This window comes from Bos indicus x Bos taurus, chromosome 4, assembly GCF_003369695.1.
Source record: "Bos indicus x Bos taurus breed Angus x Brahman F1 hybrid chromosome 4, Bos_hybrid_MaternalHap_v2.0, whole genome shotgun sequence".
In the NCBI taxonomy this organism is placed as follows: domain Eukaryota; kingdom Metazoa; phylum Chordata; class Mammalia; order Artiodactyla; family Bovidae; genus Bos; species Bos indicus x Bos taurus.
The window spans coordinates 1,804,344-1,831,307 of NC_040079.1; the positions used below are offsets into that span (position 1 = coordinate 1,804,344).

Here is a 26,964-nt window from a genome sequence, read left to right on the forward strand (position 1 = left end):
TTTTAAAGTGCCTTTTGTATGTCTTATTTTTGGTGGGAGCCAGGCATGTTTTGGGTGATAGGAAGTGAGGTAAGTAGACCTTGAGTGTAGTGTTCTTTGCTTCTCTGGTGAGGAGCTGTGCTGTGTTTAATCCTTGCTGTAGCTGGAGGCACCAACGCTTCCATTTCCACTGCGGTCTTTGTTCTTCTTTCCCCTACTGCCATTGGATTTCCCCTGAAACTCTTAGATAGATGCTCTGCCTCATCTGTCTTAGTCGTAATCCACTCTGATTATCCTGGAGCCCTGCTGATGTGGTGGCTGGGTATGGGGCAGGAGAAGCATTCTATAATCTTAGGATAAATCTTCACTTTTTAACGGGCCAGTGTCCACGGGCTGTGAACTTGACAAGAGTCCGTCAGCCTTCCTCGCCTCCCTCGTATGAGACAGGAAGAATAGCTGGGGATCGACTCACCCACCTGTCCTCTCCCCAGGTCCCTGGCTGCAACAGCGAAGTTTCCCATGAGGGCAGGTCTCTGGGCAAAGAAGAGAAAGCTCCGTGTGTGTTTCAAAATGCCGCTTCCTTTGCGTGTTCCCTCCCACTGCCATGGACCCCGCGGAGGGGAGTCTTCCTGCAAGATTCACCATGAGAACCTGGTGAAACTCCTGGTGGTGAAACTCGCAGAAGACCTGGCCTCCCAGTGGCTTTCAGCTCTTTTTTTTTTTTTTTTTTATTTTGAAAGCTGTATTATTTACATCTCATAACACAAAACAGTACAGAAAACTCATGTTCTTTTTTTGACATTGACCTAATAATTAAGAAAAAAGTATTATGAATTTAGCTTTTATTCAAAATTAAATAAGCAAAAGCAAAATTTTTAAGAAACTTGGCTTTCAGCTCTTAAGCTGGTCCTCGCGCCAGTGATTAGAGAGCCAGGTCTGTTTCTTGCGTGATGGTTTGCCCTCTGATCCTAATCTCTGGTCATCCTAAGAAAAGTTGTTGATTTTTTCAGCTCTTTCCTTGTGAGTATGGGAGTGATGTCTGCAAGCTATTTACGTGTCAAAGTAAAAGTCAGCATTGTGAGTCTAGATGTTTTGTCTTGTTTTTTTCCCCATATAACTGTCTTCTTCTTGGGTTACTTTCTTTCATTCCCTTTCATTGGGTAATTTTTCTTTGCCCCTCCCTCATTATCTTTTAGTTTTTTAACCTTTTAGTTTATATGATCCCTGAATTTTTTTACTTTCTCCCTTAGCTCTCTTGTATCTACTATTTATTTGGTATATATATGTTTCTAAACTCTTCCCTGATTGTTTTTTACTTTCATAAATTATCAGTAAGTTATTGAATAAATAGATGTTTATTTGTATACTTTCAAGTTTTGGGTTTTCAAAAAGAAAAACGTCACTGTTTTGTAAAATCATAGACCCTTTTAAACAACTTCTAGTAATATATAACTGTACAAAGAAGAAAGTGAACACACACACACATGTATAAACCTACGTGGACAGACTTAAGGCCCCACCACAAGGAGTAGTCATCATGAACATTTGGTGAACACCATTTAGCCATCTCTCCAATGCATGTATACAAAGCGAGAGACTGTGAAAATGAATGTGTGATCAAGGGAATCACACTTGACATGCTATTTAAAAAATAAAAAGTATTGAGGGTTGTTTTTAGATAAAATTTTTTACTAGAATGTTTTTGTTTCCAAAAGGCCTTTCTAAAACATAAGAAGGTTATGAAAGCAGTGAAGTATCGCTGTCCTGGCGTCATGATCGAAATTGATCTACCAAAGCGCCTACAGAACTAGCTCTAGAGAGACGTCCCCTCCACGCTCCACTGTCAGCTGTGCCGCAGCTCCTCCGTCCACCTCTGACCGAGGGCGGACACTGTACACTTTAAGAACATGAGGCAAAGGATTGCAAAGCTAAGATTACAGATCTTGTGAGCATCACGACGTACTGTAGCTGATGGAAATGGCCTCGTGGGAAAAGCCATTGCTGATTGAAGATCTGGTGGATTCAGACTAGGTGGTGACTTTAGAGGAGATGGACAAGGATGATCACCAGGAAAGGGGCTTCAGAGGAGAAAGGCTTTGAGGCTGAAGGGTTAAGAGAAGCTCCTAGGCACACCGTGAGGAATGTCTCAAGTCATCTGCGACGAAAGACTCTGCTGTAAAAGGCAAAGCTGAAGCGAAAGGATGTGAAAACACAGGTTTTTGACCAGGCGCTTTTATTTACATCATGATTTGGCTCCTGGTTATACCTCTGTCAGAGCCGGTAATGACGTCTACACGCCTCTGCTCCCTCGTGCAGTGGAAGTAAAGAAAGACCGACCAGGAAGACGTGCTATTGATTAAGGGTTTTCTATCAAGGGGGCCTTGGCCACCAGCACTCCTGTTCAGCAGAGCCTCGAAGACGGGCAGGAGTGAAAGGGGAAAGGCTCAGTGTGCCCTGCGGGAGGCCGTGGGCACAGGGAAGCTGGAGATGGGGACATCTGGTGTGCCTGGTTTGGGGCACACTTAGCTTTTCTGCTTTGCCCTGACTTGACAGGATGGATAAAACACGCCAAAGCTGGAGTGGATCAATCCTGACTGCCTGGCCTGGTGGCTGCAGAGGCGATGGGCTGGCTTCCTGGCTGCTTGCTGCCAGACTGTGGGTCAGTATTCTGTTATCACATACGGTCTGGCTGTTGTCTCTCTGTAAGCTCAGTCCGTCCATGATTCCATGTCCGTTGTCTGTGGCTACAGTAATGACCCATCACAGCCCCTCTCCACCCCAGACTCAGCAGGTTTCAAGCAGTAAGACTCATCCGGGCTGTGAGTAAGTCCACAGGTTGGGGATTTTAGCTGGGCTTAGCCGGAGGCCTCAGCAGGGATGACTTCTTACACCAACAGGCAACTTACTCAGGAAGAAACCGAAAAGCGCTCTCATTCAAGTGGGCTTGGTGGCCTCGGCAACTGGGGTCACTCAGTCCTGCCGCCAGAGCACTGCCGCTCAGGCCGGCCCAGGCGTGTTCTCCGCGGGGCTGCTCGGGGCTGTGTGTGCCGTGTGCGGCTGCGCTGACAGCCAGAGCAGGTCCAGGCCGGGGCCCGGATCAGAGGGTGGCACCCTGGAGCGCCTGGGAGACCGTGGGTGCGCGAGGACGGGGCGGGCCAGGCTGTGGGGAGCGCTTCGCCCGACTCTGCGCCCCTCCGGCCGCCCCTCCACGGCCCCTGTGCGGGGCCACAGCGTGTGCTTTGTCCGGGGAAGTGAAGCTGTCCGGGAAGACAGCCTCATTGACCGTAGTTCATTCGTTTACACGTGCGAAACGTATCATTACTAGTTTTTAAGTGAAATCTTAGCTCATGGGCCAGAATTTATTAATTAATCAAGAAATTATTTAGAACGAGTCCATTAAACTACTTTTATGCAGTTGCCTGTGTGTTTCTTCAGAGATAATTTGGAAGTAAATGTTTTGTGACAATTCAGTGTCATACATGTCATACATGTGGTATTTATTCTCACTGTTACTGAAATCCTCTAGAAGTTTCTATATGAAGTATCCATGATTTTTTTTTGCCAACTGCACTCAGTTTCTTAGTTCTGAGCCTTTAGGTAGCAACGGTCTTACACACAGGTTATACTTTTCATTCATATTAAATCCTATTATAATAACTGTCACTGTCTCTTTATTGCCCTTAAAATGAATCATAAAGAAAGTGAGTTTAGAGTATATTTAAGTACAGCAGGTGTGTGAATTTTGTAAGAAGACGTCACGTTTTGTGTGCACAACAATGCATGAAGTTGAATACTGAAAGGGTCCAGCTGCCTCTGTTGTGACAGTGTCGAGCAGGAAATAAACACCACGTTGGAACAAATGCCATGTTGAGAACTTTTACGAAGCTTAAACGCCTTTAACAGAAAAAGAGGTAGTCTTGTGTCAGTAGAGATACAAAAAGAAACTCCTAAATAAAAGACAGTACATAAAAAATGAGTTCTCTTTTTCTAAAGTTGATCTATTATATGATAATCCTCTGAGTGGCTTGGTTTGGAAGTATTTTCATGTATAGTATATTTTAAATAAAGTTTGTTCCTGTGCTGTTCTCAGCATAACTAATTTACGTGGCCATTATTTCTAAATACATGTTTGATTGCCTAGTCATTAAACTAATATTTATGAAACGCTTAGTCTATGAAAGTATGATGCCAGGAACTCCAGTGACATCGAAGTGAAATCAGTTCAGAGTCCTGCCCTCAAGGAGATTATTGTTTAGAAAGAGAAGAAACCATGCACGTGAAGAACTGGCATTAAGATAAAAAGAGCTGCCGTCCACTCTTGGAGGAGGAGGGATAAGCTAGGGCGGGGGAGCTGGGGGGGGCAGTGATGACAAGGGTTTGGGGTGAGAATGCAAGATCAGAGAAGACCTGAGGGGAAGTGGGCCAGAAGAGACAAAGCAACCTGAGCAGCATGTGCAGAGCAAGGTCCTGAAAGGAGCCACACAGGTGAGCAGCTGGGGCAGGCGTGTGTCCAGGGCCCGGGAGAGCAGGCTCGGGTGTGGCAGGAGGGGAGGGGGGACAGGCTTGCAGAGAGCGGGGTGGGAAGGGGAGGGCTGGAGGTGCAGCTTGAGGGCAGGCCTGGTGGCCCCGTGCTGGGAGGAGTCGGGCGGCAGGGGTCCCGCCCAGGTGCTCAGATAGGAGAGCCTGGGTTGGGGGAGGGGCGGGGGGGGGGCTTTGGGGAAGGGATGCGGTGTCAGGGGCGCCGGTGGCCAGGAGGTGGCCCTATGGGACCCCCAGGATAGCCATGAGGGGCCAGGTACCCTGGAGCTCGGGGAGCAGGTTTGTGGAGGCGCAGGAGAGAACGTTCAGTGCACAATGCCAGGTTTACCTGTGTGGCCTCACACCATCACGACTCATTAGAAATGGTTTCAATGTGGGAAAGAAGAAAGCTTTAGCTCCATAATCAAGGCTTATTTTTTCCTGTAGGGATTTCCATAATAACTTTAACAAAAGATGTCGACGGCCAAGAAACTAAGCGTCACTAAGCACGGCCAGTGAGTCCACTTTGCTTGAGAGCGAAGCGTGAAAGCGGCTCCTTGCTGTCACTTCTGGCGTTTCTACGGCTCAGGGCTTCCTGCGTGTTTCATCACTTCTGATCTCACGGAAATGGGCCAGCCGCTTTCATTCCACAGTTTGCAACTTCCCTATTTTTGTTCTCTGATTATCAATTGTCGCCCAAATTGTGTCACCTAATTTTTCTGGGTAGTTGTAGAGAATACAAGGATTATTCAAAATTTAAAATGTTAGCTCCAGTTTGAATTTACTGGGTTTTAGATTCTGGCAGGTGGAGAGGGCAATGGCACCCCATTCCAGTACTCTTGCCTGGAAAATCCCACGGACGGAGGAGCCTGGTGGGCTGCAGTCCACGGGGTCGCTAAGAGTCAGACACGACTGAGCGACTTTACTTTCATTTTTCACTTTTATGCATTGGAGAAGAAAATGGCAACCCACTCCAGTGTTCTTGCCTGGAGAATTCCAGGGGCAGGAGAGCCTGGTGGGCTGCCGTCTATGGGGTTGCACAGAGTCGGACACGACTGAAGCGACTTAGCAGCAGCAGATTCTGGCAGGACATCTGAATCCAAAACTACATTAAAAAAAATCAAAACAAGAAGTCTGATGGAACTGAAAATTGTTTTACTTGATTTTCTTCACTGTGGTGTTCCCAGCATGCAGCTCAGTAACCCACCCACAGCAGGCACCCAGCAACCCAGTGTGGACTTCATCCTTCTCCAAGCTGGAATAGCCATGTAATTTAAACCTTCAGTTAGGGATAAAAAAGAAGGACTTTTTTCTTTGATTCTGGAAGGATTTTGAAATAAAAGATCTGCGTGTCAATTCTTAAACAGGTATAGAGACTGTTCATTGGGCTTCCCTGGTGGCTCAGCGGTAAAGAATCCGCCTGCAGTGCAGGAGACATAGGAGATGCTGGTTTGATCCCTGGGTGAGGAAGATCCCCTGGAGGAGGGCATGGCAACCCGCTCCAGTATTGCCTGGAGAATCCCATGGACAGAGGAGCCTGGCGGGCTACAGTCCACGGAGTCGCAAAGAATTGGACGTGACTCCAGCGACTGAGCACACACGGTAAATATTAGGATAAACTGTTCTTACTGCAGTGCAGTAAGATTTGGGTTTTAGAAGTGAAAAGACTTCGGTTGGAGTCCAGGCTCTGTCACTTACGAGGTGTGTGTGGTCTTGGGCAGCACAGCCAACTTCCTGTGCCTTGGCTTCCTCCCTCAGCGAATGGGAGTAGTCAAGTCTGCATTAGATTAAGTGAGGGGGTGTATGCACACTGTGAGGGACTTCTGTAGGATCACTGAGGGAGTGTGTGTAGAGCGCTCCCCCAGTGCCTGTAGGTAGCTCGTGCTTGTGGACGGTTGGTGTTTTTGCTGCGATTAGTGGTTACAGGTGGCGTGAGGTACGAGCCGGCTGAGCGGGTGTTCCTCTTCCCATATTATTTGACGACCATTCCTGATCGGAGCATCCCTGGTGAGTCCACAAGGTGAGAGCAGGTTGCGTGGTTCCATGCCATCTGAGTGGCCATAGATAAACTACAAATTATTTTCAACTATGAAAAGAGAGGGCTTCCCTGGTGGCTCAGCTAGTAAAGAATCTGCCTGCAACGCAGGAGACACAGTTTTGGTCTCTGGGTTGGGAAGATCCCCTGGAGGAGGGCATGGCTACCCACTCCAGTGTTCTTGCCTGGAGAATCCCATGGACAGAGGAGGACGGTGAGCTACAGTCCACGGGGCTGCAAGGAGTCAGACGTGACTGATCAACCAACAACAATGAAAAGAGAGGCAAATTAACACGTTTTATTGGAACTTATGCTACTTAGTTTAAACTTTACGACTGGATTTCAGACAAGAGCAGATTGAAATCACAGTTCTCTGAACAATGGAAATTTCAGTACTTGTAGTATGGGAGTTTTATTTATATCTTTTCCTTATTATTTAAAGCTCTTCGTTCTTTGAGAATGTAGTCAAGTTCTATCATTTCAGACCTCAGAATTAGCATTGAAAACATGGGATTCTTTACCAGGATTGATGAAAGTAATTTATTGTTTGCCGGGTCAAACACAGCATGCTATTTGTCACCCTGTGGTTTGTGTATCTTTCTAGAAGCTTTCAACTTTGATCTGAGTCAAAGTACACTCAGTAGCACAGATGACAGAGTTAGAAAAAAACCAAGTGATGTACACTGTCACTCACAGAAACTCTAAGTCAACAAGTACAGAGACGCAGAGTGAAAAACCCAAGCCCTTTAAAGAGGCTTGTACGTTCTTGTGAGAGAGCAGGCCGGTCTTTCTCGGCGAGACAAAGGTGCGGGACAGTTTATTAGTTCAAGGCTGAGCTCCCCGGCTGCCACTGCCGGCGCCTCTTCAAGGCCAGCTCCCGGCCCTTGCCGGTCCTTCAGGTAAACACTCGCATTTAAAAGGCCTTGCACCGCAGGGCTCCCCGCACATAAAAGCAGCTTTCTTAAACTGTCATCAGAGCGGATTTCAGAACGTGCTTTTAATACTTACAAGGTTGATGTTTGCCTTTTAAAAATGCTATTTGAGATAGCTTTTTATTTAACTTTCCCCTCGGCCTGGCTTTTACCTGATGGGCGGCAGCATTAAGGAAACTCGCCTTGTTGTGAGACCAGACAAAGATTTAGGGAAACGGTGCTCATGTGACCTTTTGAAAGTCAAGGCTTTAAAAAAAATCCTTGTTTCAACACCATAAAAACTGGATGGAAAACAAAGGCATGTAATCTTCATCTGAACATTTGGTTTCAGATTCTTTTTATTGAGCCTGTGTTGATTATATTGGGAGATAAATTAATTGTTTTCTGGGATGCCCTGTTCTTCTATTTCCTCTCAGGTTTTAACAAGCAATGGCTCAAATCAATAAAAAGGTGAAGGAGGGAGGAGTGGGACAGGGGACATTTGGGTATGCTTAACTCGTAACTCTTCTAGATTACGATTCTCATAAAAGAAATTTAGCTCTGCTCTTCAAGCTGCATTTGTAGAGTTAATTATTGGTAGGAAATTCAAGCTTGTCTATTACAAATATAATTAATAGCTGCAAAATAATCCGTGGTATGGGTGTACCAGAATTTACCCAGGCACACCATTATTTTTTGACATTCCCTTTGTCTCCTCTTTGAAGCAATACTATTCCTTTAAATTTATATTTCTACACCTGGAATATTTATAAAGTTAAATATATCAAGGTAAAAAATACACATGCCTTTTTGATTGTACAGTTCCATGCATTTTGATGAACACAAACAATCACGTAACCAGCACCAAAATCAAGACATACAACCCATCATCATAAACATCTCCTTCCGTCCATTGTAACCAATTCCTTCCCCTTGTCCCCAGCCCCTGGCAGCCACGCAGCTGCTTTCTGTCCCTGCAGCTTTGCCCACTCTAGTGTGTCCTGTACACGTAGTCACACCGTATGTGACCTCTTGGGTCTGGCCTAGGCGTGATGTGGCTGAGATTCATCCGTGTTGCGACATGCAAGCCAAGTTCCTTTTTTACTGCTGAGACACATTCCATTTGGGGAGTGTGCCTCACCACTCACAGCTTAATGGGCATTTGGGTTGATCTTAGTTTTTGGCAACTAGGGATAAAGCCCCTATAAACATTCATCTACTGCTTTCTGTGTGATCACGCGTGTTCACCTTTCTTAGATCGATATCTAAGAGTGGGGGTCTGGTGCGGAGCATGCGCAGCTTCACAGGATGCTGTCAGCGAGTCCCCGCCACGTCACTTCCTCCCCAGCACCGGGTGCTGCAGGCTTGCCGGTCCTCCTCGCAGCGTCCCAATGCGTGTGGTGTATACATAAGTGAAAGTCGCTCAGTCGTGTCTGACCCCGTGGCCCACACAGTCCATGGGATTCTCCTGGCCAGAATACTGGAGTCGCTAGCCTTTCCCTTCTCCAGGGGATCTTCCGAACCCAGGGATTGAACCCAGGTCTCCTGCATTGTCGGCGGGTTCTTTACTAGCTGAGACAGCGGAAGCCCAATATATACACGTACCTGTATACACACACATACCTGTACACACACATACCTGTATACACACATACCTATAAATACACACATGCCTATTTATACATATACCTGTGGCTGATTCACGTCGATGTATGGCAGAAACCAGTACAGCATTGTAAAGCAAATATCTAGCAATAAAAATTAACAAAACAAAACTTAACATTCAACAAACTAAAAAAAATTTTAAAAAAGCATTGCTTGAATCCATCGTGGTTTCTGGATACAAGTCTTCTGGTGGATAAGTGACTTACAAATATTCTCCGCTACACCCCCCCCCCCCCTCCTTAAAATTGGTTACTGGGAGTCCTCCAAGTTTGCTGTTCTTTTCCACAGTTGTTTGGCTATTTTGGCTACTTTGTCTTGCCCTATTTTTTTTAAAGCTTGTTTATTTACTGACTCCTGGCTGCGCTGGGCCTTCCCTGCCCCCCGGCTTGCCCTGGTTGTGGCGAGCAGGCGCTGCACTCCGCTGTGGTGCACAGTGTCTCCCCATGGCGGCTCTTCCTGTCTCGGAGCCCAGCTCTAGGCACACAGGCTGCAGCAGTTGCAGCACTTGGGCTCAGTCGTTGTGGCTCACGGGCTTAGTTGCTCCTCAGTGTGTGGGATCTTCCTGGACCCAGGATCAAACCCATGTCCCCTGCATTGGCAGGCAGACGCTTATCCACTGAACCACCAGGGAAGTCCTCCCTATTGGTTTTTGAATCAGCTTGAATGCACAGACAAAAGTTCTGCTGGAATGTTCATTGGAATTTCATTAAACCTGTACCACGGTTGAAGAGTGTTTTATAATCCATGAACATTGTATGTCTCTCCATCTAATTTATATCTTCCTTCCTTTCTTTAATCAAGGTTTTACAGTTCTCAGAATATGTTTAGCATTTATACCTAAATGTATGATTTTTGGAGCTACTGTAAATATTTACTATTTACATTTTTTTCTAATTGTTTATTGCTTATATACAGAAATATGATTCTTGTAGGTTGACTTCTTATAACTTTGTTATTTCCTCTTCTGTGAAATCCCTGATCATGTCTTCTTTTTCCATTTATATAATGTCACTTACCTTTTCTTTAGATGACAAAGGTCCATGTAGTCAAAGCTATGGTTTTTCCAGGAGTCATATACATATGTGAGAGTTGGACCACAGAGAAGGCTGAGTGCCAAAGAACTGATGCTTTTGAACTGTGGTACTGGAGAAGACTCTTGAGAGTCCCTTGGATTGCAAGGAGATCAAACCAGTCAATTCTAAAGGAAATCAACCCTGAATATTCATTTGAAGGACTGATGCTGAAGCTCCAATACTTTGGCCACCTTATGTGAAGAGTCGACTCTTTGGAGGACACCCTGATGCTGGAAAGACTGAGGGCAAGAAGAGAAGGGGGAAACAGAGGATGAGACGGTTGGATGGCATCACTGACCCAATGGACACAAGTTGGAGCAAACTCCAGGATATGATGAAGACTATCCTGAGATATAATATGCAGGGAAGCCTGGCGTGCTGCAGTCCAAGGGGTCGCAGAGTTGGACACGACTGAGCAACTTTCACTTCCCTTCCTCAAATGTGCATGTGACAGGCACCACGTCCCTGGGCATTTTAGATTTTCAGGTAGGGGGGCAAACATGTAGGCGGATGATGTTAGTCAAGTGCGGTAATGATCATGATAAAGGGTTAGAAGGAGATTTGCAAGAACCCTGTTCAGTCCAGGGACATGTACATCTGGGCCCGTCTGACTCAGGAAAGACTTCTGAGCTGAATGCTGGACCTTCCTTGGTCATGGATTCAGAGCATCCAGCACAGCTGGGAGGACACTGCCCCAGCCCTGCGTGGCGCCCTGTGTCCCTGGTCCTGTGGCCAGGCAGGGAAAGGAGGACGTGCTGAGGGCGGGGACTTGCACAGACAGGAGCTGGCTTGCCACAAGATGAGTCTCCCTGTCCAGAAGCAGTGTTACAAGGAATATCGGTTGATGAAAAGGGTATTGCATCATTCTATGGATGGCAATTTTGGCAAAAGCATTGTGGGCAGAGAAAGCGAATCTCTTTCTGGAGCCCCTGTCTGTTCTGGAGAACAGACAGGCCCGCCTCTCCCACGACGGTGACGCTGTCCACCCGCTGTCAGGGGCAGCTGGTTGCCCTGCGGGCTGGAACCACCTGAGGACTCAGCACTGGCATCTGCTGCTGGCAGCGTGTGGCTCAGGGTGGCATAGCCACAGTGGCCTCTGTGAGTGGACACTGACACCGAGGAGCCCCAGCCCAGGCTCTATCCCCGTTGCTGTAGCCACTCTTTTCGAGAGTCCATCCACATGGCCGTGGTGGCTGGGAAGGAGGCCTCGGATGCTCACAAACCCGTCCTTCTCGGACAAGGCTGCCGTTTGGAAGCTTTCCATGGGACCTGGATCCTCTCCTTCTGTGTCCAGTCCAGAGGTCTCTCCACGGGCCTCCTCACACCTCGTGGTCGACTCTCCACCTGTTTCCTTTCAAATCTCTGACCACCCAGCCCAGCAACAACGCCTCTCGGGGAAGCTCAGCTGCGCTTCCTTCCAAGTAGAATGAATGGACGCTGGCCCTGAAGTCCTGCCTGCTGGGTGGATCCCCTCAACCGCGGCTCTTCAGAGCAGCCTGCGTGGGGCCAGGGGCTCCTGCTGCCCACTTTTGGGAGGTACCAGCAGGCCGTCGCACACAGCCGTTCACACGCGAGGTCTCCGCATTCTATTCCTGACTCAGCTGGTCCCGGGCGCTCCTTCCTGAGGCCACTGGTGAGGGGTGAGCTGCTGAGGGGCAGGAACTGGATGCTCGTGCCCCGAGCACACATGCACTTCCAGGAGTCTGTGTGGGTCTGATCTAGTGCTTGTCTCCTCAACATGAAGACAGAGAGCTGCTGTGTCGGCCCGATTTCATGGCACTGGGGTCAGACAACACGCAGTTCATGATGAAGAGAAAGAGAAAGACAGGAGACACAGGGAAAGGCAGAACGGAGAGGCCTGAAGCTGTCTCTGTAACCTGTCAGTCAGACAGTTGAGGACACCCTGGTAAGTTAAGAGTCAACAGATGCTCTCCAAAGAAAGCCATACGCCTAGCTTCCTATCATTGAGTCCTGCAGCTCTTACCTCCGGTTTAAAACTCGCATCTCTCCTTGCCTTCCAACATTCTCTTTATCTTTACCAGGATCACCACTATGCAAAAAAGATCTCTCATTTCCTGCTTAAATCTGTCTGAGGATCTACCTAAAATGCACACTCTGCCATGACATTCCCCACGGGCAGGATTTTAACGGCTCCCAGGTATCTCTCAGTAAATGCCACACTGAGGGCCTGCAGGTGCCGGTGCTGGCGGCACAACGGGCTGAGCTGCTGGAGACGACGGAGCTGCCCGAGGTCCTCGCCTGTGCAGTGTGAGGTGGGCGGGGCCGAGGCCCACGCCCAGGGCCCGTGTGATACCTGTGAAGGAGCTGGTGTAAACTGGGAGGACAAATCTGATGCTGTGTTTCCTGACTCCAGCTTGTTCAAATCTCATCAGTGGCCTTGATGGGGAATTATGGTTCCCAGAGGGGATGGGTGGGAGAGGGACAGTCAGGAAGTTTGGGGCTGACACGCATACCCTCCTGTATTTAAGATAGGTAACCAATAAGGACCGACTGGAAAGCGTAGGGAACTCTGTTCAATACTATGTAACAATCTAAGTGGGAAAGACTAGACACACATATGACTGAATCACTCTGCTGTGATGTGGTTAATCACCTGGACTCCCACCTAGAATAAAAAGCTAGGACAAAAAGAATATCCGTGCATCAACAGTGACACGAGGCAGGGAGAGGCAGCTCACGCCCTGACCAGGGTCCCCGGGTGTCACCTCGGGTGCACTTCATGGTCCCCTGGGAGTTTTACAGGCCTTTGGGGTGGGGCCCGGGCACCTGTACCCAGCAGTCCTTCCTGTCGCGGGGCCCTCTGCCTTGGCTCGTGCCCACCCTTGTGCCCCTGTGTTTCCTGGGCTTGGTCCCGAGATCAGTGACTTCGGGTCAGGTGGGAATCCGACAGAAAGGCAAATTCTTGGGCCACTGCGGACTCAGTGAACCAAGAAGTCTGGGAGCAGCCCATTCCAAAGCAGCTACGGTCAGAACTGCCCCCCGAGGGGCTGTGTCGCCCCCAACAAGTCCTCATCTTTTGAGTCGCAGAGCTGCCTCTTCTCATGAGACTGCTCAGCCACCTGCCTCCCTGCTCTATGACTGCCCCAGCTCTTGGCACTGGTGTCTCAGCGAGTGTAGGCGGCAGCACCTCTGCTAGACTCAGGGTTCCCCAAGGAAAACAGCGAGGGCAGCGATAAACGTGGCTGAACTGACTTCAACTAGGCTGAATCCCGGCTCCTTGGACACCACAGCCCCGTCTCTGGGACTCATGTCCCAAGCCCACTCCCACCTCACTGGGCGCTGGGCAGAGCCGCTGACCCCGTGAGTGCTGGCGCCGCTCAGCATCTGCTTTCCTTCCTCACACCCTCTGGCTCCTGTGGGGCAGGACCCTTGGTCAGGCCGCCCTCTGTCCCAGCAGGGCCTCCACACAGACCTTCCCACCTGCATCCACCTTTGCTTCTGCGCCTGCCCCCGGCACCGGTGCCGTTCTTGCCCCGTGGAGACGGCGCTGACCTTGTGGAAGCTGGGGTCGGCCTGCCCCACACCTCCTTCCCTCCGCAGCCTTTCTTCTTAATTCTGGGAAGAATCTTCTACAAATGCAGGTGTTCTCTACGGCTGTGTCTCTGTTTCTGCTTTGCAGCATGAGATAATATATATATATATATATATACTTTTTTTAATCCAGATTTTTGTGTTAGTATACAGTATCTGTCTTTCTCTATCTGACAGCCTCTAGGTCCATCCACATCTCTACAGGCAAATATATGCACACCAAGGGGGAAAGGGGTGGTGGTGGGAGGAACTGGGAGACTGGGATTGACCCATGTACAGTATTGACAGTATATATAGAACAGATTACTAATGAGAACCTATTGTATAGCACCGGGAACTCTACTCAGTGCTCTATGGTGACCTAAATGGGAAGGAAATCCAAGAAGGAAGGGATACACGCCTCAGTCAGTTCAGTTGCTCAGTCGTGTCAGACTCTTTGTAACCCCACGAACCGCAGCAGGCCAGGCCTCCCTGTCCATCACCAACTCCCGGAGTCCACCCAAACCCGTGTCCATCGAGTCGGGATGCCATCAAACATCTCATCCTCTGTCGTCCCCTTCTCCTCCTGCCCCCAATCCCTCCCAGCATCAGAGTCTTTTCCAATGAGTCAACTCTTCACATGAGGTGGCCAAAGTATTGGAGTTTCAGCTCAAAATCAGTCCTTCCAATGAACACCCAGGACTGATCTCCTTTAGGATGGACTGGTTGGATCTCCTTGCAGTCCAAGGGGCTCTCAAGAGTCTTCTCCAACACCACAGTTCAAAAGCATCAATTCTTTGGCACTCAGTTTTCTTTACAGTCCAACTCTCACATCCATACATGACCACTGGAAAAACCATAGCCTTGATTAGACAAACCTTTGTTGGCAAAGTAATGTTTCTGCCTTTTAATATGCTATCTAGGTTGGTTATAACTTTCCTTTCAAGGAGTAAGCAACTTTTAATTTCATGGCTGCAGTCACCATCTGAAGTGATTTTGGAGCCCCCAAAAATAAAGTCAGCCACTGTTTCCACTGTTTCCCCATCTGTTTGCCATGAAGTGATGGGACCGGATGCCATGATCTTCGTTTTCTGAATGTTGAGCTTTAAGCCAACTTTTTCACTCCTCTCTTTCACTTTCATCAAGAGGCTCTTTAGTTCTTCTTCACTTTCTGCCATAAGGGTGGTGTCATCTGCATATCTGAGGTTATTGATGTTTCTCCCGGCAATCTTGATTCCAGCTTGTGCTTCCTCCAGCCCAGCATTTCTCATGATGTACTCTGCATATAAGTTAAATAAGCAGGGTGACAATATACAGCCTTGATGTACTCCTTTTCCTATTTGGAACCAGTCTGTTGTTCCATGTCCAGTTCTAACTGTTGCTTCCTGACCTGCATACAGATTTCTCAAGAGGCAGGTCAGGTGGTCTGGTATTCCCATCTCTTTCAGAATTTTCCACAGTTTATTGTGATCCACACAGGTGTGGCTGATTCATTTCACTGTACAATAGAAACTAACACTGCATTGGAAAGCAACTATAGGCCAATACAATTAATTTAAAAAGAAAAGAAATAAAACCGGAAGAGGCATCCTGATCATCTGGTCATCCCCATGATGACACTCACTGCCCTGAGGATGAAGGCCCAGGCCTACTGTCCAGCCACCTTGCCCGGCACCTCACGTGGTCTTGTGCTCTGGCTGTGGTCATCCCTGAAGCGGGCCCCTCGGCCAGGGCAGGTCCCCGTGTGCCCGTTCTCTCCCCTCTGCCAGGCTGGCTTGGGCATCAGTCACGTGTGGCTCCTCCCAGGACAGGCACCTGCTCCTCAGGGTGCCCGCACCCCCGTGTTTGTCCCTGGCGGCACCCAGGGAACGCTGTGTTGACTGTGGCGTGTCATGTGCCCACCGGTCACCTGGCTCCGTGCCCGTGCAGATGCCCAGGGCAGACCTGCACACACCTGCACACACCTGTGCTGGGCACACAGGAGCTCCCAATGGGGGCTAACTCCGGGTTACTGTAGGGCTCTAAAGAGAAGCTGCAAGTGAGAGAAAAGATGCTTGCTCCATGCTCACGGATGTCACCTGTGAAGGGTTAAAAAGTCACCTGCGGGGAGACGACCCCCGTGCGCCGTCCTCACCGAGGCAGTGGAGCTGCCGGCGGAAACAGGCCGATCCAGGGACTTCCGCGTGGGAGCCGCACACGCTTGGTGACGTCACGGGCCAGGCGTGACGCGAGGGGACGTCAGGGGTGGGGGGCGGGGCTTGAGCGTGCGTGCGCGTGTCCCGGGCCTCACCTCCAGCCTCCTGAACCTCTGGGTTGTTCTCGGAGGCCGGTCTTCAGAGGACGTTCTCCTCAGAGGTCGCCGCACGAGACGTTTATCAGCATTTCCCGCACTTTGAAAAAATGGCTTCCTTCCAGCCAGTGAAGACGGCCCCGCAGGTGAGGTGAGTGGAGTCAGTGACAAACTCGGCGTTCTCCCGGAGCGGCTCGGGGCCGGGCGGCCACATGGCCCCTGGGTACCCCCGACCCCCACCCCCGGCATCCGCCTCACAAGCCGGGTGGGTCGGGTGGGCTCCGTCCCCGCTTCCCTCGTGGGGCGGGGCGGGGACCTCGCGGGCCCCCCGTCGCTGCGGTGGCGGCGCTCTGCGTGTCGTCACCGCACACGGCCCGCTCTGGCGGCTCCGCAGAGCAGTCTTCCGCTCTTGGCCGGAGGGGCTTACGTCCTCAAGGTCGTGGTCCTGGCTTAAAATAGCGCCTGAAGACCCAGCTGTCTAGGTAAATCCGGCCCAGGAAGGAGAGGAACACAGAACAAGGAGGAGGCCCTTTCTAGCTGCGCGAGGCCTCTCACGGTTCGGCTGGCGTGCATCCGCGCCCGGGGCTTAGTGCTTCGTTTCCAGGGAGGGTGGAGACGCCACCCCTGGGCGCTAAGTGCGGACGGAGCAGGCGTCAGGCCGTGTTAGCGGGGGCGAGGGTGCGCCGGGGGCGAGGATGCGCCGGGGGCAGGCAGCCTGCTGTCCTGACCGCACAGGTGGTAACCCGACCGGTGATGAGGTCAGAGCTGCGGCCCCACAGCTGACGGTGGGGGTGCCGAGCGTGAACGTGGAGAGTGAAGAAGCCACCTGGTGTTTCAAGGCTCTAAAGTCGTCTGTTCCCAACTGGCTTGGGAAACAAGGCATTTACCAGTCCAGTTGACTGGGTTGTGCACTGGGGTTGGGGCCAGCGGCCGGAGACGCCTGAAGTTCCACATGGCCTGGAGGGTGTTTCCCATGTTCACCCCTCAAGGCCTCAGGGGGCCTGAGGGCAAGACTTGGTGTCCCTGGGCTCCCTGCCCAAGGCTCATCATGTTGTCCCTTTAGTTTCAGTAACTGAGAAAGCATCCGCTGGCTGTAGGACCAGGTAGTTCAGAGGCCAGTCTTCTGCTGTTGATTTAAGTCAGAGTCACTAGTCACTCCTGTTTTTTGCAAGTAATTTTGCTTAATAATTGGGTGGATAAAAGGATTGAAACCTTGGAAAGGTAAGTTAAGCTTTTAGTGGACAAGCTACATCGTGTGCTCATTTGGAATTGGGTTGTTTTTGTTGTTGACTTTTAGGAGTTCTTTGTATATTATGGATCTAAGTCCCTGATGAGGCATAAATGATTTGCAAATATATTCTGCTGTCCCATCAGCTGCCTTTAAACTCTTCAGATATTCTCTGAGACACAGAAGTAACATGTGTTACTTTGAAGATAAACAAGTGGGGGCCTTTCTTGAAAATAAAGTTCATTGGTGAAGTAGAATATTCTTATTAGTTAGCTTCATAATGCATTAAAAAATGAAGATCAGACTTTTAAACCACATAGTCCACAAATTAGAAAATTAGTGTATAATACTGGGAAAATATTACTCATTGTTCAGTGAATAACAACAGCAAAATTTACTTCCATCTTTATTAATACGTGTAATAACTGGCACTGATTTTTTTCTTAATGTTTCCAGATTTAATGTTGCCATTTTACTCTGGAATCTGGTTAAAATGAATAACCCCTTTGGAGAACAACAGAAGTCGTCTTTGCTCTGCCATCTTTCACCACTTCCAGGTGGGTTCCCTTGGGAATTCCCTCCAAAGAGTTCTGCCAAATCGGGGCACAGTGTATCAAAACCTCATCTTTTACTTACAGAAATGTTGAAGAAATAGTTGCTCAGGTAGCACAGATTGGCTCTTCAGCTGCTCTTTTATGGAGCTATTAACTCAGAGACAGCATTACTTAAATGTAATTTTTATTATTACAATTAAAGACTGATTTGATTTTATGAGATCATGCATTTTTATTTTATGGAAGTTTTATAGTTAAATTCAATTTAAAGATTACTCTATATTTAAAGTAAAATATAAGCAAGTACAGTATTACAATTATACTCTACATCTTTTGCAAATCTGATATTAAAACTTCCAGGCAGCTGGTTACTTTGGTAGCATCAAATGTTTCCTGATATAACTACGTAATAGCCAAAGAAAAGCATCTTGGTTTATTCTGTTTGTGAAATGCCAAGCAATTGTTCCCTTATTAAATATGTCAGATCTAATTAAGTTTATTGCCAGACATACAAGTCGCTTCCCTTTCTGCTAATTCCCAGAGGAGCGGGCTTCTTTGGATCAAAGCAGTCTTTTATTGGGCTGTATTGTTTGTGTGACACAAAGTTGTAAAAATGGAGACCAGCACTCAGAAAGCCAGCTTCTGGTCTTAACTTTTCACAAAGGGAGGAAGTTGGGAGAGCTGAGCGAGGCGTGTGTGTGCAGCTGAGATGCACACGACTGTCACGTGGCCTCGAAGGCCAGTTTGTGACTTTCAAGTTTCCCTGCGATTTTTGAAGGGCTTTGTTTCTGATGGAGGAAAAGAATGTAAGAGTATTTGCACTAAACAGATTAAGCTGCTGGTAAACATGTCCCCTTTAAATGAACTGATGTGGAGACAAAGAAAGCGCTTTGTCGTTGTCAGCTGGGTTTGTGTGAAGTCACAGGGGCAGACGAGAGAAGCGGCGGGCCTCTTCAGATCCCTAAATCAGAAAATCTGTGAAACGAGTCAAGACCGAGTTAGACTCTACTTCCCACTTATTTTGGCTAAAAACTTGCTTTTCCTCTCTCACTTGCACTTCTTGGGAGGGAAACCTGGTTTTTCCAAGATAGAGTTAGCAGAGGAGCAAATATTACTTGGGAATGGGAGCGCTTTCAGGGTCTGAGCACTTGTGATGAAGCAGTCCTGCTTGGTGAGGGGCTGGTGGCACATCAGGGGCCCAGCCCCTGGCTGGTGATGGCTATGATCTCACTGTCAGCACAGATGAGCAGAGGGAGCTTGTCCAGCTCATGGTCTGGGGCTCATAAGGGGGTTGATGGGCCGATGGGGGCACTGGTGGGGGCTGATGTGGCTGATGGTGGCCGAAAGGGGAGTTGATGGGGCAATGATGGGGGCTGATGGCGGGGCTGGTGGGGACTGATGAGGGGCTGTTGGGGGCTGGTTGGGGGAGCTGGTGGGGGAACTGATGGGGGACTGATGGGGGCTTATGGGGCCCCTGAAAGAGGACATCCTTTTTTGAGGGGGTGTGCTGTGCAAACTTGTAGGATCTTAGTTCCCCAACCAGGGATTGAATGCTGACCATGGCGGTGAAAACAGCCGCCTGGGCCTCACAGAGATGCGAGCAAGCCCGGCTGGAAGCATGTTATGTGGACACAGAGCTTCTTTCCCATTCAGTGGGGTGTGTTTTTGTTGTTTTTTGTTTGTTTCTTTTTAAGGAAGTTACCTCAGTAAGTAAAGTTTGGGATTTGGGATGTTAGCTGTCAAAAGTTAGGGTTCACCAAAAAGAGTTCAGAGTAACGACCAGGGGCATGTCCTGATGTCCAGAGGTCCAACAGGTCTTTAGCATCTCTCATGGGGACCTCGGACGAGGTGCCCCGAGGGGAAGGCTGAGTCACTCGGGATGGACGCTTGCGCTGGGGCTGCTGCACCTGAAGGAGGCCAGGCCCCTTGGGGGTGGAGCCGGGTCTCTGGGTGGGTGTGGGTGGGGGCTACCAGCTCTGGACAGTACACGTGGCCTCTGGAAGCCCCGCATGTGAGGCCCCGCCGCCAGACACTGTATTGTGGATTCTGGGGACGTGTGACCTCAGACTCCACAGCCCTGGAATGGACGTGTCCATGCTGGAGTCACAGGGTGGGCGTGAGTGTGATGCCAGGTCCCGATGTGTCCACACCTGGCACAGGCCTAGCCCTAGGGTGCCATGGGGCTTCGTCCCTCCATTTACTGGGGCTGGCCTCCTGCAAGCCGAGTCCAGAGCTGAGGCCTCTCCTCTCTCGCTCTTGACCCACTAGAGCAGAGCAGCTGCCAAGCACGGCTCATTAAGGCTCTGCAGTGTCCTGACTGCTGACCCTTGACCCCAACCACAGCTTCAGACTAGTCACCTCCTGGGGTGACAGCAACCCATCTCGGCAACCTCTGGCTACTGAGGCCCAGGGAAGGTCTCAGAGGTCAGGGTGCTGAACATTTCCACCTGCACCTGGGTGAGGCTGTGATGGCTGGTAAGTGACTCCCGGGGTCAGAGGTCAGAGTCAGGGCCACCAGTGCCGGTCACATCACCTCGGCTTCATCTTGGACTCACAGAAAAACTTCCTTTCTGTGACTTGGGTGTGACCACGTGACTTGGTGGTAACAACAGACTTTGAGCAGAAGTGATGGGTTTGCTTCCTGTCTGGCCATGAAACCCAGGGCCAGTGCCTCACTTCTCTCTCCGGCCACTGACGCTGCCATGTGAGAGACCCCAGCACCACAGACTGAAGACCAAGAGCCGGCTGGCCTTGGAGGCAGCTTCAGAAGTGCTGGGGACTGCTTGTTACAGATGCTGGTGTTGTCTTAGTAAATAGAGGGTCTTGTTCGCAGTTGGGGGGGACCACCATCTGTCCAGTCCTGAACCAGAGAGCCGGCGACCACGTATCTCCTCCACTCATTCACCTCCAGGTCAAATCCAAAGCCAGTGTTTTGTTTTTCTCAAGCTTTTATTTTGAGATGATTTTAGACTTAGAGCCGAGTTGCTAAATACCACAGATTTGTGTGTATCTTTTACCAGGTCCCCTCTAATGTGAACACAGAACCATCCTGTAATTATCAAAGCGGAGAAAAACACCTAAGAAATCACCACGGGTACAGCTGTGTTAACCCAGCTGCAGACGTTGCTGGATGTCACTGGCTTGGATGTAGTGGGGACAAGGTGTGAGGCTCGTGCGCGGCTCAGATTCTAGGAGCAGAATGTGGTCCTCACGCTGGAAGGCGACTGCCCGTCCTCTGTGCCTCCAGCCCCGCAGCAGAGCTGCAGACCCCTTCTCGTGCTGCTGCGGTCTGCGAGCCAGAGGCACTGGAGACATGAGCCTCATCTGCCCCCAGGATGGTCGCACTGAGGTTGCCACAAAGAGGGTGGTTGGTGGGGACCTCGGAGAAGTCAAGAGAAGCAGCAAAGGAGTGAAATCTTCTGTAGGAATTTAAGTGTTTATAGAAATTTAGAGTTTTCCATAAACATGTAAGCACAAGTATGTTGACACAGACTTACTGGGTACAGCAGCCCTGTTGCTTCTCCTGGGGCGGGTCACAGGGCTTTATGGGCGATAAATCTCACAGCCGCGTGCCTCTCTGCCTCGCTTACTCCACCACTGCACCGGGTAAACCATGAGTCGGCCTGGAGTCGGGCCAGGCCGAGCATCCCCTCCCTTGGCGTGGCCTCTCCTCTTCCATCGTGTGAAAGGGTCAGGTGCCCCCCGCCCCGCCGTGTGCTAGGTGAGTTCTGCTCCATTGCTGTGGCTGCCCACGTCTGTGTGTCCCCGCGGAAGGCTGTACCCATGGGGTGGGTCCTTTGGGGTTGAGGGTGGGAATCTTCCCCAGATCCAGTGCAGGGTCTCCTGGGGAAGACACGTCGGGGGAGACCTGTGCTCTGCAGTTTGCTGGGGCCTGGAAGTGATGGGTGGGGGAAGGACAGGGCAGGTGCAGACACACAGGAGGGCCTTCGTCCGACAGCTGCGTGTGGGGCCCGTGTATTAGTCAGCTCGTGCAGCTGTAACAAAGCACCTGGTCTGGCTGGCTCAGCCCCAGACGTGTGTCCTCGCACAGTCGGGGGGCTGGAGGCCCGAGCTCAAGGGGCCAGCAGGTAGGGTTTCTCCCAAGGCCTCTCCTCGGCTTTTTGCTGGGTCTTGTGGCCTCTTCTCTTGTCAGATTCCTGGGGTTTCTCCCTGGTCTCCTGTTGGATCAGGGCCTTACCCTCGTAACCTCATTTAACCTGAATTGCTTCTCCAAAGGCCCCATCTCTGAAAACGGTCACATTTGGGGTTAGGGCTTCAACACAAGAATTTTGTGGCTGACAGCCCACTGTGACTGTAGCGATCTGGAGATTTGACACGGAGCCTGGCTGGGTAGTGCTAGTGGTAAAGAACGAGGCTTCCCTGGTGGCTCAGCTGGTAAAGAGTCCGCCTGCAGTGCAGGAGACCCCGGTTCTATTCCTGGGTTGGGAAGATCTGCTGGAGAAGGGATAGGCTACCCACTCGAGTACTCTTGGGCTTCCTTGGTGGCTCAGATGGTAAAGAATCCGTCCACAATGCGAGAGAGCTGGGTTTGATCCTTGGGTTGGGAAGATCCCCTGGAGAAGGGAAAGGGTACCCACTCCAGTATTCTTGCCTGGAGAATCCCCAGGACAGAGAAGCCTGATGAGCTGCAGTCCATGGGGTTGCAAAGAATCAGACATGACTGAAGCGACTTAGCACACGCAAGCATGCACTGGTTATGATTAGTTTAAAATATTATTAAGAGTTGAAGCTCTTATTTGCTGTAGAGATCCTTTGTTCCTGAGGACCTGGGTGTGAGAGGCAGATGCAGAGGCGGTAATGCGTGTCTGAAACATGTGCACACCCCACAGAAACCTCACCCTGGGGTCATGCTCTCAGTGTTTTCTTGTGTGTATGGACCCAGCCCACCAGAAGGGGAAGTGCGTGTGCCCACTGAATCTGCCCACACCAGGCTAGTCACTGTGGACAGTTCCTGCTTAACCTCTGTTTTGACCCAGAGTTTCCTGTAAGCTGGTTATTAATTACACCTGCTTTCACAAAGATTAAGATCAGTTAGTGAAACTCTTGGCCATTACTGGACTCAAATAACCTAGCTTGGCCCTTTGGTTCCATAGATATTTATAGAGAGCTTCTTATGTTACAGTTGGTGTTGGGGATACAGAATTGAAGAAGACAGGCCTTGTTTTCAGGACAAGAGAGAGACAAGGGAGGAGAAGATGGTGTCATCTAAGAAGCATTTTAGAGACGTGGATGTTGACACAGGGTGTGGTCCACGCCCAGAGTAAAGGGCGCTTGGCTCATCCTGGGCTGAGGATGGGGGTGGGTGGGGAAGAGTTCAATTCTGCTAATGGGCTGAAATCTAAGTAACCTGGAAGCATAATTCCTAAACATTCCTTTAAAACACAGAGTCACACTGCTACCGAAGAAACCATTCAGCAGATAGAAAATAGTTCCAGTGTTTGATTCAGATTCAGTGTGCTCAGATGTTATTGAGTAGTATACATAGAAAATCCGAAGAATCTACAGGTGAATATTAGAATTGGTGGGTCAAGTTTTCACGGTTAGTACTTGCACTTCTATACACTGTCATTAGATAATTAGAAACAAAATCTTAATAAATTACTTGTAGCATCACAAAGATGAAATGGCTGACGGTTAATCTACTGAACAAAGTGCAGGGTCTCCATACGGAAAAGTGTAAAACTTGGTTGAAATAAAGATCCTTCTATGTGAAGAGACTTGCTGTATCAATGATTAGAAAACACTTTTTTGTAAAAATGTCATCACAAATACATCTGTAGATTCAGTGGAGTTCCAATAAAAATTGTGCAGTGTTTATGGAGACTGATAGGCTGATTAAAGAATTTGTATGAAAATGAAAACGGCCAAGAGGCGTGAAGGCAGTTTTAACATGTTTAATTGTTTACGGCTGTGTCTAGCTGCTGCGAGCGGGCGACTCTCCTGCGGTGCGCAGGCCTTTCGGGGTGGGTTCTCTCGTTGTGGAGCATGGGCTCCAGAGCTCAGCCTCGGTGGCTGTGACACATGGCTCTTCTGAACCAGGATCGGACCGAGTCTCCTGCATCGGCAGGCAGAGTCTTTACCACTGAGCCACCAGGGAAGCCGGGAGGCGATTTTTAAGAGAGGAAATAGTTGGAGAACGGCCTGTCTGTGAACACTCGGCATCGTCGACAAAGGCCCGAGCTGTAGAACAGCATCTCGCCTCACGGTTTTCCGTGTCGTGATCCTTCATTTCCTTCTGTGTCAGTCAGCTCAGCCTGACGTGACCAAGTACCGCTGACCGGGCGGCTTCGTCAGCAGGCGTCTGCATCTCCCAGTTCTGGAGGCTGGACCTCTGAGCCCAGGCTGCCAGTGAGGTCAGGCTCTGGGGAAGGCCGCCCTCGCTTGGGTTGCAGAGGCCGACCTCTCCCCGTGACCTCTGTGGGCTTTCCCTCAGTGAGGGTCAGGGGGCTGTCTGGCATCTGCTCCTGTGAGGACACTAATCCTGTTGGACTGGGGGTCCTTCCCTTGTGACCTCATTTAACCTTTATCTCCTTCGGGGCCTCATCTCCAAATGTGGCCATGCTGGGGGTCATGGCATCAGCCTGTAAGTCCTCTGGGACACAGACATTCATGTCAGTGTCCTCTCCTCAGGATTTACAAGCTTAGGCTGGACTCTTGGTTATTAATTTGTAACTTTTTCTCATCCATGCACATAAGGTGAATGTTTTCCTTCAGGTGCCATGGGAGCCGTTTCCAAGGTTTGTATCACGTTCCCCTGCATTTGGTTCAGAATCTGTCGTTTCTTTTCAGAGCATCCCCTGCCGGCCCAGATACATTTCCCTCCTACCTGCTTCAGCTGCTAGGGCAGCACTGCAGAGGTTGAATCCTGGACTTTACTACTGCGTGTTAATGGCTCTGTGACCACACTGCCTGGGTTCACATACCAGCTGTTTTATTTAGTAGCTCTTGACAGTGGGAAATTACATAATTCCTCCGTGACACAGTCTTCTGAACTGGTCTGGGTGTGGTGTGTGTGTGTGTGTGTGTGAGAGAGAGTGTGTGTGTATGGTGTGTGTATATGGTGTGTGTGGTGTATATGTGGGAGTTTATATATGGTGTGCATGTGTTTGTGGTGTGTATTTGAGAGTGTGTGGTGTGTGTGTGTATGTGGTGTGTGAGAGAATGTGTGTCTGTGAGAGTGTGTGTATGTGAGAGTGTGTATATGGTGTGTCTATATGGTGTGTGGTGTGTATGTGAGTGTGTGTATATGGTGTGTGTGAGTGTGCATATGTGAGTGTGCATATGTGAGTGTATGTGTATGGTGTGTGTATATGGTGTGTGTGTGCATATGTGAGTGTGTGTATATGATGTGTGTGAGTGTGTATGTGAGTGTGTGTATGGGATGTGTAAGGGGTGTATATATGGTGTGTGTGAGTGTGTGCGTGTGTGTATGGTGTGTGTATATGGTGTGTGTGTGTGTATGTAAGTGTGTGAGAGTGTATATAGTGTGTGTATATGGTGTGTGTGATTGTGTGTATGTGAGTGTGTGTGTATATGGTACATGTGAGTATGTATGTATGTGGTGTGTGTGTGTGTGGTGTGTATGTGAGAGTTTGTGTATGGTGTGTGTATATGGTGTGTGGTGTGTATGTGAGAGTTTACTTATGGTGTGTGTATGTGGTGTGTGTGTGGTTATGTGAGAGTGTGTGTGAGTGTGTGTGTGGGGTGTGGGTGGGTGCGTGACCTCCCTCTGGCCTGGTTTGCACCTATCCAACCAGACCATCTGCCTCTTGGCTCTTTGCGGGGCTGGATGCAGGCGCGGTGGCTCTGGCGCGTGTAAAGGGGGCTCTCTGCCTGGAGTCCCAGGTCCCTCCCGGCGCTCACGTTCACGCCCCAGCCTCCTGTGCTGCGGCTGGTCCTCCGTGTCTTGTGGATAATCTTGCCTCTCCAGACCCCGTGGAGACAGCCGGCATCTTTACCCTGCGTCTGTCCCCGGTGCCTTTGGTGGTTCAGCGTTCATCCCTTGCAGGGTCTGTGCTCCCACTCCAGACTCAGGCCGCATGCTCAGAAGCTGAGGGGGGCAGCCCTGTCTCCGGTTCCCAGGGCCTCGGGGCACCAAAGTCCTGCTGACAACATCCTTCTCTTTTTACTCTTAGCTTCTGGTGTTTTCTATTCTTTCTGTTGCACTCAGCTATGTAGTTTCCTGAATGTTGTATTTTAAACTAGTTCTCCATGTAATATAGTGGGAGTTGTCCTGTTTTCATTAGTTCCGCCCCCCAAATCCCTGGAAGTAGGCCTCATCAGGGTACCATTTTTGTTTTACTAAGTAAGTGACACCGCTTCAACTGGCCTGGAGTGAGTGAGGCCACATGAACAGTTCCTGAAGTTCGTTTAGTCTGTACTTTCCCCCAGAGAAGCATCAGCACCCCTCCTCCTTACTCAGGTGTGACTTCCCATCTCCGGATGCACCACTTCCAAGAGACACCTCGTCTTACTCAAAACTAGAAGTCAGGCTGATCGTGGTGCCCCCTGACTGGGCAGTGCAGGGCCATCCTGTTTGTGGACTTTGTCCACAGTAACTTTTCACATAGAGAGTTTGTCTAATGGTCTAATAACCCCAGCGTCTGCATCCTGGAACACTCCTCATACCAGCCCTCTGCTTTCTTCCACATGTTGGTCAAAAGATCCATCAAGGACCAAGTATTTTTTTGCAGCCTAAGTAGGTTCATAAGACAGCTCAGGGGTTCTTTGGGAGGAAGTGGATGGCTATCCAGACTGTATGTGCGAGTGTGTTGCACAGTCTCAAGAAGAGTGTGTATAGAGTGTAATGGGACACCTAAGATTGTTCAGATTCTCTTCTGTTTTGTTGAATTTCATAAAACTCTTAAATTATAACTATGAAGCAAGTATCTTGCACTTTTGGCCAAGTGCCTGGGGTTGTTTTAAGTTGGATCTTATAAATATTCCATGAAGTCCTCTGCAACGGGGCTGCTTTCTGCTGGCAGTCAGCCTGGGTGGATGGCATCTGAAACATTTATGCCATCTCTGCAAAACTTGACAAAAACATTTTAGGCATTAGTAGTTGTGTTAATAAATTACTCAGCACTAAGACCATATATTATTTAAGAAAATTCTTGGAACCGATTACTCTACTGTTTTACTTGTGACACTTGGCAAACC

At 49.5% G+C, this 26,964-nt stretch overlaps 1 long non-coding RNA gene across 1 annotated transcript in view; it reads left to right on the forward strand.

The window, feature by feature from the left end:
- The first annotated feature begins 7,245 nt into the window (after nucleotides 1-7,245).
- Nucleotides 7,246-26,964, forward strand: part of LOC113890954 — a 47,447-nt gene continuing 27,728 nt past the window's right edge. Inside the window, exons 1-2 of the long non-coding RNA XR_003510627.1 lie at nucleotides 7,246-7,431; nucleotides 17,687-17,787. This is a non-coding gene — a long non-coding RNA (uncharacterized LOC113890954). The remainder of the gene's footprint in view (nucleotides 7,432-17,686; nucleotides 17,788-26,964) is intronic.